Source organism: Chiloscyllium punctatum, chromosome 19 (assembly GCF_047496795.1).
Source record: "Chiloscyllium punctatum isolate Juve2018m chromosome 19, sChiPun1.3, whole genome shotgun sequence".
Classification (NCBI taxonomy): Eukaryota; Metazoa; Chordata; class Chondrichthyes; order Orectolobiformes; family Hemiscylliidae; genus Chiloscyllium; species Chiloscyllium punctatum.
The window spans coordinates 73774192-73789058 of NC_092757.1; the positions used below are offsets into that span (position 1 = coordinate 73774192).

The 14867-nt window shown below is 37.4% G+C and overlaps 1 protein-coding gene across 4 annotated transcripts in view; it reads left to right on the forward strand.

Moving 5' to 3' along the window:
- The window catches only part of aatf (apoptosis antagonizing transcription factor), a 115591-nt gene that overhangs the window by 43448 nt on the left and 57276 nt on the right, over positions 1-14867 (forward strand). The window lies entirely within an intron of this gene.

The following is a 14867-nucleotide window of genomic DNA, read 5'->3' on the forward strand; positions in this document are numbered from 1 at the left end:
GAGGCTAGGGATTCTGTGGCGAGTTCCCCTCATGGTCTGTCCACCATTGACAAGGCACAGGTCAGGATTGTGATGGAAGATATTTCTCTTTCCATGATGGGTGCAGTTCCAACAACAGTCAAGAAACTTGTCACTAACCAGAATAAAGCAGCCTGTTCGAATGCATCCCATCCACCACTTTCAACATTCATTCCTGTTGTCACTGACACATTTGTAGCAGTGTTTATCATCTAAAAGATGTATTGCAGGAAATTAGTAAGGTCCTTTCAATAGCAGCTTGCAAATGTTCGAGCTTTGCCATCTAGAACAGCAAAGACAGCAGATGCGTAGGTAAACCACCACCTGCAATTTCCACTTCAAGGCTTGTGACATCCTAAGTTAGAACTGTATCACTGTTTCTGTGCTGTCAGTAGATCAACATCTTGGAACTCCCTTCCTTTCAGCACTGTGGGTATCTGTACACCCAAGGCTTGCAGCAGTTCAAGAATGCCAACCTGCCAGCACCTTCTTTAGGGCAATTAGATATAAACATTAAATGCTACCCATGCCATGAATGGACTTTTCAGTGCTTAAAATTAAAACAAAACTGGGAATGTCCACTGAATCTGACCATTTTAATAGATAGGAATCTATTCGCAAGAAGCAGTTTGGTTGTTTTGAAGATTTTAATGGGACTGCTGCACAGTCATTCTATTTTTAACTACAGGCAATGTGGTTTCCCAGACTTGGGGAAATATAGCAGCTTTAAAAAGGCAGGAAAGGCTGAATTTGAGATACATGTCTTTCCAGTGCTGCAGTTGGGCTAGAAGGAACATGGATGCTTAAACTCCATCTGTCTGCCTAAAAGGCCTTCAGCCTGTCAGTCAGGCTACCTGTAGAATCCACTTCGTGTCCTGCAATTTAATTCTGCTGGGCAGTAAAGAAACATGTGCTTCTGGATTCTCCCTGGCTAAAATTCAGCTCATCATTTCTGTGGAAAGTTTTGTGGTCTCCCACCTTTAATGTATCAACATTCTTGGTTTCAATATCTCATTTGATTTTAAATAAAGATATCGAATTGCTTCAATTGCCAATGCAGCCTTCAAGAAGCTTCATGTTGCACAATGCTTTCTGCATCAATTGCTCTTGACTCCACACGAAAGATTCAGTGATGGCCATGCCTATCCAAAACAGCAGTTTCTGTGTTACCTGGCAACTCTTATTGTAAACTGACATTTCTGGACAGAAGAGAAACTTGCATATTGAGCAGTCTAACCTTCCAATTTCACAATATTTCTTCCTCTCTATAATTTACTGCTGTTCTCAAGTTTGCTCTGTTTCTTTTAAGTTCATAACATGGCATCTTTCATTGTTTTTGCATCCATTTCTACTATACTGTAATTGAGATCCATTGTATTCTATTACCTTGGCTGAAATAAAACTGGATTTTTGTACCACAGTCCTCCACTTTGGGTTGTTTTAAAACTTTTTAAAAATTTAAGCCAGGCAATTATTCATTAGAAGTGAAAACAAAAAAATGCTCACAGTGGAAATATTAATTAAAAAAAACAAAATGCTGGATGTCAGGCAGCATTTGGATGCTTTGGAGAGGGTGCACCAGGATGTTGCCTGGTACGGAGGCAGCATTTGTGAAGTGAAAGATAAAGTTGCTGTTTCAGGTTGGTGACCTCTCATCAGAATTGATGACAATTCAATACTTCTTGATTTTTACTTCTTCTTCTGTTACTCTTAATTGATGTAATCGATTTTCTCAACTATACTGTCATGGTTTCACCATGAATTTTGAAGTTCTCTGGCAAATACTAGAATATACATATGAAGTATTTTGACTGCCATTACTTTATAGTTTTGGAATCAGAGGACAGCAATCACCTGCGAGTATCATGGTGCCATTCTTAGAATCCTGTAGTAAATCAATGTCTTCATGTATGGTGGAGAGAAAGATTTATCTTGGTCAAAGTTCACATGTTCAGGTATAGGTCTGTGGCCATTAGAATTACAGTGATCTAGTAGGTAGTGTCAGTAAGTAAAAAGCACAGGATTTTGTGAACACAAAATGTGCTGTCAGAGATTTTGATAATGAAAATTGGAATAAGTGTTGTTGGATTTTCAAATAATTTTGTTCACTAACTTGGAAAATAGTTTCAATATCATGATTTCACTGGCATTCAAGCTGACATTCACTGACATGGCAACCTGGTTCATACCTTGCTAGATTGTGTAGAAATCTGTCCTTTCTAAGTAATGGCCGCAATATCCATAGAATTTATTTTGATTCACTGATGGGATGTGGGCATTGCTGGCTAGGTCAGCATTTATTGCCCTTCTCTAGTTTCCCTTGAGAAGGTGGTACACAAAGAACATTGCAGCGCAGAAACAGGCCCTTTAGCCCTCCAAGCCTGCGCCTGTCCGTATCCTCTTTCTAAATCTGCCTTCTATTTTCTAAGGATTTGTATCCCTTTACTCCCTGCCCATTCATGTATCTGCCTAATACATCTTAAATGACACTATTGTTCCTGCCCATACCACCTCCACTGGCAACGCATTCCAGGCACCCACCACCCTCTGTGTGAAGAACTTTTCACTTGTAGCTCCCCTAAACTTTTCCCCTCTCATTTTGAACTTGTAACTCCTAGTAATTGAGTCCTCCACTCTGGGGAGGAAAAAGTTTCTTGCTATCCAACCAGTCTACACCTCACATGATTTTGTAGGCCTCAATTAGGTCCCCACCACCCCCCCAACTGCCGCCTTTCCAATGAAAATAAGCCTAATCTACTCAACCAGTCCTCATAGCCCTCCGTACCAGGCAACATCCTGGTGCACCCTCTCCAAAGCATCCACATCCTTTTGGTAATGTATCAACCAGAACCATACACCAAATGTGGCCAAACCAAAGTCGTATACAATTGTAACGTGACCTGCCAACTCTTGTACTCAATACCCTGTCCGATGAAGGAAAGCATGCCATATGCCTCCTTGACCACTCTACTGACCTCTGTTGCCACCTTCATGGAACAGTGGACCTGAACACCCAGATCTCTCTGTACATCAATTTTCCCCAGGACTTTTCCATTTACTGTATAGTTTGCTCTGGAATTGTGTCTTTGAAAATGTATCACCTCACATTTGTCCAGATTGAACTCCGTCTGCCATTTTTCTGCCCAACTCTCCAATCTATCTATATTCTGCTGTATTCTCTGACCGTCCCCTTCACTATCTACTGGTGTCCAATCTTAGTGTCATTTGCAAACTTGCTAATGAGACAACCTGCACCATCCTCCAAATCATTTTTGTAGATCACAAACAACAGTGGTCCCATCATAGATCCCTGTGGGAGACCACCGGTCACAGGTCTCCATTTTGAGAAGCTCCCTTCCACTATTGCTCTCTGTCTCCTGTTGCCCAACCAGTTCTCCATCCATCTAGCTAGAACACCCTGGACTCCATGCGACTTCACCTTCTTCATCAGCCTACCAGGGGGAACCTTATCAAATGCCTTACTAAAGTCCATGTATATGACACGTACATCCCTTCCCTCATCAATCAACTTTGTCACCTCTTCAAAAACCTCTACTAGATTTGTAAGACATTACCTTCCCTGCACAAAACCATGCTGCCTATCATTGATAAGCCCATTTTCTTCCAAATGGGTGTATATCCTATCCATCATATCTTCTCCAGTAGCTTCCCTATCACTGATGCAATTACCTATATTACCCCTGCCACCCTCCTTAAACCAGGGGACAACATTAGCAATTCTCCAGTCCTCTGGGACCTCCCCACGTTTTCAAGGATGTTGCAAAGATATCTCTTAAAGACCCAGATATTTCCTCTCTCACTTCCCTCAGTAACCTGGGATAGATCTCATCTGGTCCTAGGCACTTGTCCACCTTAATGCCTTTTAGAATACACAACACGTCCTCCCTCCTTATGCCGACTTGTCCTAGACTAATCAAAGATCTGCCCCTAACTTCAACATCTGCTATGTCCCTCTCCTCGGTGAATACTGATGCAAAGTATTCATTAAGAATCTCTCCCATTTTCTCTGGCTCCATGCATATCATTCCTCCTTTTGTTTTTGAGTGGGCCAGCCCTTTCCCTTGTTACCCTCTTGCTCCATGTATATGAATGAAAGGCTTTGGGGTTTTCCTTAACCCTGCTCGCTAAGGATATCTCTTTTAGCCCTGTTAATTTCTTGTTTCAGTTTGGTCCTCCATTCCCGATATTCTTCCAAAGCTTTGTCTGACTTCAGTCGCTTTGACCTTAATCCTTTTTCTTCTTAGCTAGTCTCAGAATTTCACCTGTCATCCATGGTTCCCTAATCTTGTCATTTCTATCTCTCATTTTCACAAGAACATAGCTCTCCTGAACTCTGATCAACCTCTCTTTAAATACCTCCCACATGTCGAATGTGGATTTCCCTTCAAACAGCTGCTCCCAATCTACATTCCCCAGCTCCTGTCGAATTTTGGTATAGTTGGCCTTGGTGGTGGTGAGTTACTTTCTTGAACTGCTGTGGTGTCTGTGCTGGAGGTAAAACCATAATGCTTTTGGAGTGGGAATTCAAGGATTTTGATCCAGTGACACAGAAGGAACAGAAATATGTTTCCATGATCAGATAGAGAATGGCTTATAAAGGAACCAGAAGATGCTGGTATTTCTAGCTATCCTTGTCCTTCAAGCTGGAAGTGGATATGGGTTTAGTGAATTTCTGCAGTGCATCCTGTAGATGGTACCCATTGTTGCTACCACCTGTTGGTGTTGGAGGGAAAAGATTTTTGTGGACATGGTGCCCATCAAGCGGACTGCTTTGTCCTGAGTAGTGTCAAACTTCATAATTGTTATCAGAGCAGCACTCACCCAAGCAAATGTTGAATATTCCATCACATGACTGATTTGTGCCTTGTATACGGTGGACAGGCTTTGGGAGTCAGGAGCCAAGTTACTTGCTACAGTATTTCAAGCCTCTGGTCTACTGTTGTAGTCCCTATGTTTACATAGCTAGTCTGGTTCAGTTTCTGGTCAGTTATAACCCCTAGGATATTTATAGCGTTAAATTCAGTGATGGTAACATTGTTGAATGTAAAGGTCTGAAAGTTAGATTGTTTGTTGTTGGTGATGCCCATTGCCTGGCATTTGTCTAGTGTGAATGTTACTTGTCACTTTTCCACCCAAGCCTGGATATTATCCAGATCATACTGCATTTGTATGTAGATTGCTTCAGAACTCATGGAATCATGATGAATATTGTCCAATCATCCGTGCACATCTCCACTTTTGACCTTATTTTGAAGAAGCTGAAGATGATCTGAGCCTGAGGCGTTCCCTGAGTAACTGTTGCAGAAATATCTTGGAGTTGAGATGACTGAACTCCAGCACCTACAGCCATCTTCCTTTGTGCCAGATATGACTATGACCAATGGAGAGTTTTCCCCTGATTCCCATTGACACCAGTTTTGCTCAGACTCACCTCTGGAATTGAGCTCTTTGATTTCCATCAGTGCCATTCAACTCCTGATCTCATTGCAAATAAATGTGGGCATCTGTGAACAGGTGATTTCTGAGGAGGTGTTGTTTGATAGCACTGCTGATGACCCCTTCGGTTAAGTTACTGATGATTGAGATTATATTGATAGGGCAGAAATTGGCTGGTTTGAGTCTGTCCTGCTTTTATGTACAAGGTATACCTGGACAATTTTCCACGTTGGGTAGATGCTAATGATGAAGCTGTAGTAGAATAGCTTGGCTAGGGTTCAGTAGGTTTTGAAGCACAAGTCTTCAGTACTAAATGTTGCCTTTGCACTACCCAGTATCTCCAACTATTTTTTGATATTGTGTCGCGCAGATTAAATTGGCTGAAGACCAAAATGAAAACAAAATACTTTAAATGCTGGAAATCTGAAACAAAGACAGAGAATGTTGGAAAACAAAGCAGGTCTGGCAAAATTTGCGGGGAGCAATAGAGATAATATTTTGAATTATCTGAGATTTTACGATTTTGAAGATAACGTATTAGGTTTAATTTGTACTGCACTGTGTAATAAATCCATTTTGAAAATGTCATCAAAATCTATGAGAATAATAGGAAAAAAATTGTGGCTAATAATTAAGCCATTTACTGATCAGTTTTGGCTTTCTTCTCATTGGTCTGCACAGAGGCCACATAAAAACCGTAATCAGAGATTCATTCAGAAATAAGAGTTAATTATTCAGATGTGGAGCAATGGTGCTATTAAATCAAGTAGTTTCAGCAAAATATGTGATAAAACTAAAAGCAACCCTCTCCCACCACACAGATCCCCAAAAAAATACTTCCAAAGTTTCATAAATAATGATGATGGTTCTTCTTTTTGCCTTCCCTGACTACCAGTCCCTATAGGTCTGTAAAATAAGAGAGCTGCATAGAGAAATGCTATTCATTCTAACTATACTTTGCAGAGTTATAGAATTATTCAATTGTGTGGTCTAACCATGCTGAAGCTCAGTACCTGTCAAGCTATCTTATAAAGTACTTGTAAGGGTGGCCATTGTCACACTGGAGGTCAACATAGGAACAAATTAGTAGAAGCTGAGCAGTATGCACTTCATAGGTATGTGGATGTCAGTTAATGTGTATAAATAGAAAAACATTATAGGTATGTATTTACAGAAAGAATACATTGTTAATTGTGAACTTCACGAAATTGCAAAGACTTTTGTTTCTGTAGAAAACTCCTGTGCAGAAACTTATCTGAAAATGTTTCATTTAGGTTTTGTGTTCTCAGTTTCGGAAGCCATTTGGAATATCTCAATTACGCAGCAAATACATTATTATGAGATGGCAACACATTTTCAGACCAGTGAGAATGGAAAGCAGTAGCTGAAGAGAATTGAGGTTTAAGTTTTGAGAGCTGGAGAGATTGTGCCTGAGAATGAAGGAATTTTTTTTATTGACAGACATGGGTCTAACAGTGGGATACTGAGTATTTAGAAGCATATTGAGGATGAAGTAGACATCATATATATTTAGTGAAGGCTGTTTCAGGGATTGGGAAGAAAATGGGAGTAAATTGGTGGCAAAAACAGTCAGTTGATGACAAATGACTTCTGAGTAAGAATGTTGAGAGTTCAAACCCACTGTTGGACTTTAATGAAAACTGTACTGGAGAAACTCAGCATGTTTGGCAGCACCTTTGGAGATAAAAAATGTTAATGTTTTGAGTCCAGTAGTTAACTCTGATTTTCTCTCCACAGATGCTGCCAAATCTGCTGAGTTTCCTGAACAATGAGTTTCTGTTTCAGATTTCTGGCATCCACAGCTCTTTTGTTTTATTGGACTTGAATGTATACTTTGCATGAACTTCAACAATATTGAGTTTAGTATTATATTGTTACAGTTCTTGCTTTGAATGGAATGTTAAACTGACATATCATCTAACTTCTGTGTTTTTAAAAATTTAACAATAGGTAATTCTCCTGGTGTTCGAACCAGTGTTTCTCCTTTAGGTATTACTTGATCATTTATCTCATTAGCTGTTTGTAAAGTCTTAGTGTATACCGATTATCAATTCAGTTTCTGATACAATATTGACGCATTCCAAGAATTAATTACTTCTGAATTACTTAGGTATTTCTAGGATTTGATAAGGTGCTACATAAATGCAAGCACTTTTTTAAACCACTGTAGCCTTGAAAATTCAATTTGATCCCCATGTTCAATATCATAGTATCTAAAAAAAATAAAATTTTACCACACTGTTTTTTGAGCTCCTATTAAGGACAAATTAGAAGAGCAAGGTAAACATTTTCAACACTTTATGGTGTTAGCATTATACAATATCCTGGGTGTAATCAATGTTCAGCAACTCTCCCTTTGTGTAAAGACAAGAATACAGAAATAACAGAAAATATATTACATGAATAGCTAGTAAATGAAAAGTTAACGTTAATTGTTCTAAATATTTTGTCAGATATGCCAATGATTGAAAAACTAATTGTGTATGATCTTTATAAAATCTGAATTTTAAACATGTAAATTTTAATCTATAAACCTGTATTTTGAGTGTGTACATATTATGTAGAATCTATTTTTGTAACTCAGATGGCATGCTTTGCTGCTTACAACAGCTCATTTAAATGGCTGATTACCTGCTAATAAAAGATTTTTGCTAACTATATATTGGCATTCAAATTAAGTTTGATAAGGTATTAAACATGAGTAAGGTTGGGTTGAGTTAATACTTTCAACTCTCTTCCGTCAGTCAAATTGAACAGTCTAAATTCATCAGAGCTTCTTTCTGTCAGAATTACAATTCTGTAGGGTATTACAGGATAAACTGAAAAGTAGCACTAGTGCGCTTTAGGATTATGGAATAATGCTAATTCAGCAGCAGAGCAGTTCATATGTTATTCTTTGTTAAGGAACTTTGCAGAACCTTAATGTTGAAGCTTATTGTCATTCCGAGTTGATAATCTTCGACTGGTTTAATAATTTTTCCTCATGCCTGGATAGTCTGCAAGTTGCACAATAATCACTCAGGCAGCTTTGTAATCAATGCCCACAGTAATAGGATTCCTCTGGCCACTGGCAATTAATAAATTTGTGTCTTTTTAAAACACTAGCAAGTTGGCCTGAAATACGAGTGACTAGCTTCTCATTTGCATATTTATTGCAGTGGAAAAATTCACAAGGAATGATTGATGTGGAGCCTGCCTTTTGAATTCCAAACAGCACATTATTATGAAATGAAAAATGCTGGTGTACAGTTGATTAAAGTTGAAGACGGCAGGATCGGTGTTTTTTAGATTGTAGGAGAATTAAAGGCATACTTTAATGGATGTTGACAAGAAATGAACTAACAAAAGCAAAGCAAAGGATTTGCTTGAAAAGATTTAATCAAATGTATTCTTGGGATTAATTGCAGGGGACGACTAGAGAAAGCACCAGGCTTGTGGATTTGAATGAAAACCATTGTTCTCAGGTCACAGATGTGGGTTTCCTGTCATATTGAGCGATAGACTCGCTATCCTAAGAGTGATGGTGGACGAAGTAGTTTTTTTTTTGAAAGTCATTCCTCCTTTGCTTAATAAGTAACAGTCATTCTTTTCTTAACCGTCTCAGGAAGTAGCTGAGAATGATCCAAAAAGACAGTGGTGCATCACAGATTTTGCCTAACCATTTCAGAATAAATTCTCAACCATATTCATCTCTCTTTAGCTCTCTGAAAATTACAGATAATTATATGCTATTAAAAGAAAATATGTATTTTAGTGCCTGTCAAAGTTTTTCTCTGATAGCAATATATTTTAGTGAAATTTTGTGGATGCAAAATAAATTTTTGAAGCTTGTAAAAGATGTGATCGAATGGTTAACCAAAAGTGGTAGATACTTACTGACATCCATTCAAAGTAGGAAATCGACAATCGCTCTGCTGAATAAACAAAATACTTAACACAAATGATCCAAGAGATACTTACATTTTTACATATATGGCACTTCAAAGTTGTTGAATAAAGTAAATTCAATTATTCTGTATTTCTATACTGTAAATTATTGGGTTCAATATTGGTGCCTGGAGCAATGGGCTTTTAAATTTTATTTAAAGAGAGAGAAAATCCACTGATGCCCTTAAATGTCCAAAAACTTGTAGTTATACATTGAATATTTATTAGGCTGTGTGTTCTTTTGTTGTCATTTATCAGCAGTTCTGACTTCCAACAATTAAAGGTTGTGGGCTTCTTGCTTCCCATGCTCTTCCCCCAAAAAACTAAATAGAACTTGGTTTGATGTGTGAAAAATAAATGTAAAAATGCATTAACACCCACTAAAATAGCACATTTTTCAGAATATTAGAGTTGACATTTGGTAAACTTAAGAAACAGATCATGCAGTGATACGAGGTGAACTAGTTGCCCAAGGCAGGCAGATTTACAGTGCAGTAAGTGGCAATCAATTTTGATATGAATCCAGAATACAAAAAAAATTGATAAAGTAGAAATGTAGCTGTTTCTAGTTTCCTGTGCAAATTCCAGGTACTGAGTTCCACAGTCTGTCTTGTACCCTTTAACCCTTTCTCTTTACCAATTTTTAGTATTTACTATGTTTGTTACTTAAATTAATGTCTCCATAACACATTTAATTATTATAAGGAAAACTTTAAAGCAAGAGGGCAAGTTCTACTTTCTGTACCTGTTTAAAGTTGTCTGTATATCATACCTGATGACTGTAGCACTCTAATCAAGCTGTCCCCAAATTCAGCATTGGGAAGAATAATGAGAACGATATACAGTTGTCCCAGGCTAGCAAATTCAGTTGCTTCACTACTTCTACTTAAAACAAAAGTCACTCTCTGCCAAATCTTGAACTGAATTCCATTTTTTTTGTTAGTTTTAAATCTGAGATAAATTTTTGTTAAGCAAAGGTATTAAGGGATGGGGACCAAAGGCAGGGTCCCCATGGAGTTAGGAGTTAGGCCACAGATCAGCTGTGATCTCACTGAATAGTGGAACAGGCTTGATGGGCTGAATGACCTGCACCTGTCCCCGTGTGCCTATTTGCAGGTGGATAGATATGTATTTGTACAAATAAATACCAAGCACAGTTAAGGTTTCCTCATGTGCAGATGTCGGAAAGCTTTTGCAATGGTTCCTTTTTATAAGTTTTTAATGTGGTGCTGTGATGCAATCTTTTTGTCACTGCATCTAATACCTTGTTTTCATTTACACATGTAAGTAATTGGGAATGTTTAAATGTTGATCTTATTGACCAAAATCTCAAACCCCTGATTTCTGCACATTGACCTGCAAGTTGGGCACTAGCACGTCAATTAATACAATTAGCTATTCAACACTTTCACCACAAATAATGAACTTGACTGATGATAGGAATGTAATTTGTGTTTATCATGTAAATACCTGTCAGGAGTTAATAGATTAGTCCTGGCCGGTTTTGCAATGAGAGTTTCTCCGCATTAGATTTTTCTATGTTCTGATGAATTGATAGTAAATTTATAACATATTAAAAATAAGTCAGCTGCAGAAAATCTAAAGCAAGATCAGAAAAGTTTAGCAGTACTCCAATTTACAACAGGTTCACACCTGAAACATTCTCTCCACAGATGCTGACTGACCTGCTGTTTATTTTCACTTTTTTAAATGGTTGTTAATATATTCTTTGCCTGTGTTGAAAGTTTTTATTTGCCAACAACTAAAAGCCTCAGCTTTTATTTAAGTAATTTATTAAAAATTCTAAATTAATCTTTGTGAACATTGTATTTGGTTGATATGTGTCATCTCGTGCATTGAATTTGTTGTCCCTGGGGTACTTTACCATTCAGTTAAAATCCACACTCTTTTACAATGGATTGAATTTTTATGTTCTTGGCTTTAATGATTGTTTCAAATTAAAGATAGATTCTTGTTCTTTCAAACTCATGAAATGTTATTCGATGTGACCAGCTGATTGGTAAGTATGATGTCTGATGTAACTGCAGTAGATTAAAAGTAAAGGGAGACACTACGTTTTGCACTTTTCAAGTAACCAACAACTATAGTTAAGACTCCTGTGGATGTTAACTGATGTCTATCTCAGTCCAAAACTGAGATATACATAAACACTTGAGAGACTGACTTTATCTATAATGAAACAACATGTACTTTGCTCACCAAATTACCTCAGTGTGTTGGGATGCACTTTGAATCCAAATTTCATTGTAAATACAATTCAGAGAATTTTCCAGCTGAATCAGAGTTTTGGCTGTTTTACTTAAAAGTTGAATAAACAACTATAAATTATCATTGTAGTTGAGTCTCTGAAAGTTCCTTGAAAAGATCCTAGGGAAACAGCTTGACGATATTACTAGAAGCCAACTTAAAAAGGTAGGTTTTTGAACAAGTTTTTTTGATTGCATTGTAGTTTGGGATCAGTGTTGCTGTATCGTGTTGTGCTCGCTTTTATTCTATGATTTGATGAGAAAGGTAAAATTTCAGGATGGATGGAGCTTAAGTACAGTACTCCAATTTTGCTAAGTTTAGTAGAATTTCCAGATGTTTCTAAATTAGGATTTAAATCAACTAAAATTACCATCCCAAGAGACACACACTTAAAAATTTTGAGCAGATACGCACATGTATGTATAAACTGAGCAAGTTTGAAATCATTGAGCTTGTAAATATAGCCACAGATGGATATTAACTGAAATGTATCCATTTTGGGCAAAGCAAGCTTTTGTCAATATTAGGTAATGTGGTTCTAATGGGATCCTGTTTCTATGGTTATAGGAATATATTGGGATACTCTATCCTTTACAAAATTGTTGACTTTCTCTTAGTCCTACAATAAATTTTTAAGACTTTGGATGATGTTCCTTCCTTGCTTAATTAATCCTAAGGTCTGTCCCTCCTAATAATTTCACCTTTAAAGATTGCTGCCCTCCTCTTTATTTAAAAAGGAAAATGAGAACCCTGTCTCTTCTTTTCTGGCAGCATGAATGATATGACAATGGTGCATATTTTTAAAAATCTGGCAAAATATTTTTGACTACCTTGCAGGTGTATCTTCACTCTTTAAGTTCATAGGATTGTTAATACAGTTTTTGTTTTTAAGCTTTGACTACATCACAGGAAACGAAATACAAAAGATGAGCAAGAGTAGATTATTTGGTCCCTCATTTGCTGTGTTATTCCGTAAGATCATGGTTGCTCTGGTTCATGACTAGTCCCAGTAGCCTTTCCATCTGTAGCTTATCAAGAAAGATGTACTTTTGCAATAGAAGTATTCAAATACTCTGGAACATTGTTTTCAATGCCTTTTGAAGAACAATGATTCCAGTACCTCTGTGAGAGGAAAAAAAATCCTCCTAATATCTGCTTTATTTTTGGCAGTGGGCCACAGTTCTTGATTTTCTCATAAGAGGAAACATCTTGTTCATACGCATTCAGTGGAGACCTCTCAAGATCTTGCATGTTCCAATAAAACTCTCTGCTACTGTTTTAAACTCCAGCAGAAACCAACCTCGTCTGTCCGACTGTTCATTATAAGATAACTCACTCATTATAAGTAAACCTTCTCTGAACGGCTTCCAATGTGTTTACATCCTACCTTAAATAAGAGGAACTGCATGTAGTACTTCAGATGTGGTCTTAGCAATACCCTGTACAAGTGAAACACAATCTCTCTACTTGTGTGTTCAATTCCTCTCATAATAAGCAAAACTTTCTATTAGCTTTTCTAATTACTTGCTATGCCTGCATGTAAACCTTTTGCAATTAATTTGTGGATACCCAGATTCCTCTGCATTTGTGGGTTCTGAAAACTCCCATCATTCAGATAAAATGCTTCCTTTCTATAATTCATGCCAAAATGGATAATTTCATAATTTCTAACCTTGTATTTAATTTGCTAAATCTCTGCCTAGTTATTAAACTTATCTTTATCCCTTTGTAACTTCGCTATGTTCTTTTTGCAGCGGACTTTCCTACCAATCTTTGTGTCATCGACAAATTTGGCAACCATCCCTTTGGCCTTTTTTCCAGTTTATCTGCACAAATAATAAAATGTTGCAGCACTAGCACTGATCTCTGTGGTATACCACCCTGTGGCCAACCAGAAAATGAATAATTTATGCTTGTTCTCTGCTTCCTGTTAGCTAGCCAATCTTCTACGTATGCCAATATGTTGCCCTCTATACCATGACCTTTTATTTTCCATTATAACCCTTAAGAAGGCACCTTATCAAATACCTTATGGAAATCTAAGTTCTGTACATCCACCAGTTCTTCTTGACCACAGCACATTTCATTTCCTCTAAGAATTTCAATAAGTCTGTTCAACCTGATTTCTCTTCCACAAAACCATGTAGAGTCTGCATGATTAGTTTGAATTTAAATGCCCTGATATAATGTCTTAATAATAGCTTCTAGCATCTTCCTTAAGTTTCCTGCTTTCTGTCACCCTTTTTGATTAAAGGACTTACAATTATTCAATCTAGTGGACCCTTCCCTGAATCTAGGAAATTTTGGGAAATTAAAACCAACACCTCAACTATCTCACTCGCTCTTTCTTTTAAGACCCTGGACGTCCGTCAGATACTGGGCACTTGTCAGCCTGAGCTGCAACAAATTGCTCGGTATCTTGGTGATTTTAATTTTTTATTTGTTCTTCCCTTCAAATTCCTGATTTGTAACTATTTCTTGGATGTTATTTGTATCCTCTACAATGAAGATGAATGTAAAATTCCTGTTCAGTTCATCTGCTATCTCTCTCATTTCCATTATTTATTCCCAGACTCATTTTCCACTGGGCCAACTTTCTTTTTCTCTCCACTCCTTTTTTTAAATTGCACAATACCACGTCTGCTGTCTGCTTGCAGAAGAAGCTGCCCGAAAATATTCTATGAACTCCTCACCTTAGTTACGTTTGCTCATTTTGCTTTTTCATATGTAGATTAAAATCCTCCATGGTTATTACCTTTCTGACAAATTCCCATTATTTCTTCCTTTTATAGTGCATTCTACAGTATTGTTGCTGTTTAAGGGATCTGTACACTACTTTGAAAGTGACTTCTTACCTTTATTCCTCATCTCTACCCAAAATGTTGGTTTACCGAAGTCATCTGTCTATTGTGTTGGTGCCATCATTAAGAAAGTTATCCCCTTATCTTTTTCTAGCTAGTACTTACTGAATGTCATGTATACTTCAATATTCAGATGCCAATCTGTGTCACCCAGGAAATAAATCCTGTCGTAATCTTTTAGATATTTATAAGATTTCACTTAACTAGATTTCATTCTTGCGGGACTGCTTAGAGGGCTGATCTCCATTTCATACTGATGCGAACTGTTTTAAGTAAAGTCTTTAAAGGCCTCGCTCTTTTATAAAATAAATCATA